At 42.3% G+C, this 3,287-nt stretch overlaps 1 pseudogene; it reads right to left on the bottom strand.

Annotated features, from left to right (window-relative positions):
- Nucleotides 1-1,264: 1,264 nt before the first annotated feature.
- On the bottom strand, nucleotides 1,265-2,217 carry LOC133282174 (olfactory receptor 5AP2-like; annotated as a pseudogene).
- Nucleotides 2,218-3,287: the final 1,070 nt, after the last annotated feature.

Below are 3,287 nucleotides of genomic sequence, written 5' to 3'. Positions count from 1 at the left end.
CCATACCTATAGTCTAAGCAGAAATATCCAATAAAATAGATTGGAAGAAAACAAGGTTTGGTGAAGTTTTTAAAGGAAGTTCTCTGATATCAAAGGTTTCTGTCCTGCAAATTCTATAGCATTTAATGATGTAGGGTCTGGCTCCTTCACTGACTGCAGGTAGAAGCCACGTTCCCCTTATACCTATGACAGTCTCCTTTCATATCATTGTTTTTCAGAGCACATAAACAGTCTCTTCACCATCCACATACTTTCCAAATATAAGTTAATTCTCAGTCACAACAGCTAAAGGAAAGATATTTTCCCCCATCAGTGTGCTTTGGCTTCTTTCAGACCCAGAAAGCTCTCAATTACCATTGATTCTGTTCAGCATTGTGTTTCATCTATGGAAGCTTTCTACAGAATTAATTCTTATATGAAATAGACAATTTGGTTTCCTGGTGGGCTTTAGCATGAGCTGGGCATGGACATGGTATGTGTGTGCTGATGTCCAGCTGGAATTCCGTTTCTCTCACTATTGAAGTAAACAGCACTGCAAATGAATGTAAAACTCCACTTAAAATGAATGGGAGACCCCCTGATGTGCCCAAATTGTCCTTCACACTGAGAAGTATCAACACAGTTCATCATCCTGTATTATGAATTATATTGTCTACAATTTCTTCTTTGAAGTGAAATTTATTGTGAAGCTGCAGACTGGGGTGGGATTCCTCATGATATTCAAAGGTGCAGCTTGAGATCTTGATTCCCACCAACTTCTTCTCTTTGGAAGGCACAAACAAATGCAATCAATCTTTTGAAGCCTTTTCTCTGACTCTTTTTCAGCAAGCAAATGTAAAACTACACTGCCTCTTTCCTCCCACTCCAGCAGCTTTAACAAAGAACTCACAGGTAAGAGTGAGGAACTCTACTGGAGCTGAGGAACAAGGTCAAGAATCTTGCAATGAAAATACTCATTTATGAATGACAAATGTTAAATATGAATAAAGCTGATTGGTGTTTCCTGTGAGGAAAAGAGGCCTGGGATTATTGAGGGTAATTTCTTCTTCTAGGAGCGAGCCTGCGAAGTGAAATGAACTTTGAGGCTCAATCTCCTCTTGGTTTTCTTCCAAGAATGGTGTGATTTGGGGGGTCTGTTTCTCATTCAGTATTATCATAGACTTTTGTGCAGAAACTCTGGAAGAACTTCCGTAAAGTCATGAGTATCAGTGGAAAATCTCAGTATTTCAGTGCCCCATTGGCTTTCACACTGCCCATGGACTGTTCATGTCCCAGATGACAGAACTCTTCTATGTTGCCAGTGGCTGAAGAATGTTCTCCTGCACTTCAGCAGAGCCCCCTTCACCTCCTTGTTCCTCAGGCTGTAGATGAATGGGTTGAGCATGGGGGTGACCATTGTGTAGATGATGGAGGCCACCTTATCCAGGCTCCTGTGACTAGAGGGAGGTTGTAGGTACATGAAGAATGATGTCCCAAAGAACAAGGAAACAGACATCAAATGGGAGGCGCAGGTGTGGAAGGCTCTGGCCCTGCTCTGTGCTGAGCACACCCTTAGCACAGTACAGAGAATAGAGATGTAGGAGAGTAAAATGACCAGACTCGTGCCCACCACGTTGATGGTGACAAAGGCAAAGATGACCATCTCACTGCTGTGGGTGTCAGAGCACACGAGCTTTAGAACAGGGACAACATCACAGAAGAAGTGGTCGATGCGGTTGGGACCACAGAAGGAACCTCCAAACACGCACCATGTGTAGACGATGGCACTGAGGAAGGCGAATAGGTAGGATGATGCTACCAGCAGACACGGCTGGAGATGATGGTCACATAAAGCAGGGGCTGGCAGATAGCAACGTGCCGGTCGTAGGCCATCATGGCCAGGAGATGACACTCAATAGTAGCAAAGAAAGCAAAAGTGGGGAACTGTGTCATGGAGCCAGTGAAAGAAATGGTTTTGTCCTCTGGTAACAGGTCTGCCAGCATCCTGGGGGAGATGACTGTGGAATAGCAGATGTCAGTGAAGGCAAAATGGGCGAGGAAGAAGTACATGGGGGTGTGGAGGCTGGGAGACACCCGAACCAATGTGAAAATGGCAAAGTTCCCCACCAGAGTGACAATGTAAATCACTAGAAACAAGACAAAAAGAGGAGTCTGCTCACATGGGCTGTCTGCAATTCCCAAGAGGATAAATTTAGTCTGCGTGTGATTTCCTCTCATGACCAGGTGTTACCTCCTGAGGCAAAAGGAAGAGAAACATCAAACTGATCAAAAATGGACATTCAGATTTGGACCATATCTAACTCCAATCAGTGACCATTTTAACTGCCATAGAATAACTGCAAATAGAATTTTCCATTTTATTTTCTAACCAAAATTATATCTATTTTATGTTTTTCAGATAAGGTGTTTAGAAAAGAACATGGAGTTTCTTGAAGCAAAAAGGGGCATTTTTGTTTTTCTTTGGTGGAATAGTTAAAACACCGGAGTTACTCAGGCACACGTGTTTTCAGGTTTGAGCAAAGATTCAGATCTATATTCACTTTCAATTTGAAGGCAATTTGTACCAGAAGACACCTCAGAGGAACCTCATAGGATTGCATTTAATCATGGATCAAGAGAAATGGTCAGTCGCAGTGAAAGCCCCGCTTACACATGAATGACCTCCAGACATTTTCCCTCAGCTTTTAGTTATCATTCCAGTCACCAAATCACATTTACAAAACTATTTGAGATCATTTACATCAAATAACATTGACATTGGTAAATTCATGATTTATACACTTCTGAGTTACAGCAGGCTATAGCATCTTAAACATATGGGCATTAAGCTGCTTGCTTTAAAAAGGAATTTATGTTCTAACAGGCTGATTCCAAAGGCTCATTTGTTAGTGATTATATTCTGATGACAATCTGAATTGTTGCATTTCTGTATAACAGAATAAGAGTCATCCACTTTTAACTCTTGAATAAATCAGTGCATCTTGCTTTAGCTGCCTATGCAAAAGAAACACAGCATGCATCAGACATTACTCCCTCTTATAAAGAAAACCCACACTGGTAAGGCTGTTTTCTGACACAGCTTTACCTAAGAGGACGCAAGAACATGAAGACAAAAGCACACGACCTCAACGCAGGTGAGGTTCTGCCTTGTGTTGGTATTACCTCCTGTGCCTTCCCTCTGCCATCGAGTGATGGGAGTCAAGGTTTTATCTCCAATGCAGCAGAGAACATCTACATGTCAGCATCACTTCTGTTAAGCAACTGATGTGAAGAGAGGTGAGCTCCTG

Source organism: Pezoporus flaviventris, unplaced genomic scaffold, assembly GCF_033815535.1.
Source record: "Pezoporus flaviventris isolate CSIRO_AGI_PZ_B2104156 unplaced genomic scaffold, CSIRO_AGI_Pfla_v1 ptg000116l, whole genome shotgun sequence".
Classification (NCBI taxonomy): Eukaryota; Metazoa; Chordata; class Aves; order Psittaciformes; family Psittacidae; genus Pezoporus; species Pezoporus flaviventris.
The sequence above is the reverse complement of the archived record's forward strand: the minus strand, read 5'-3'. Positions and strand labels throughout refer to the sequence as shown.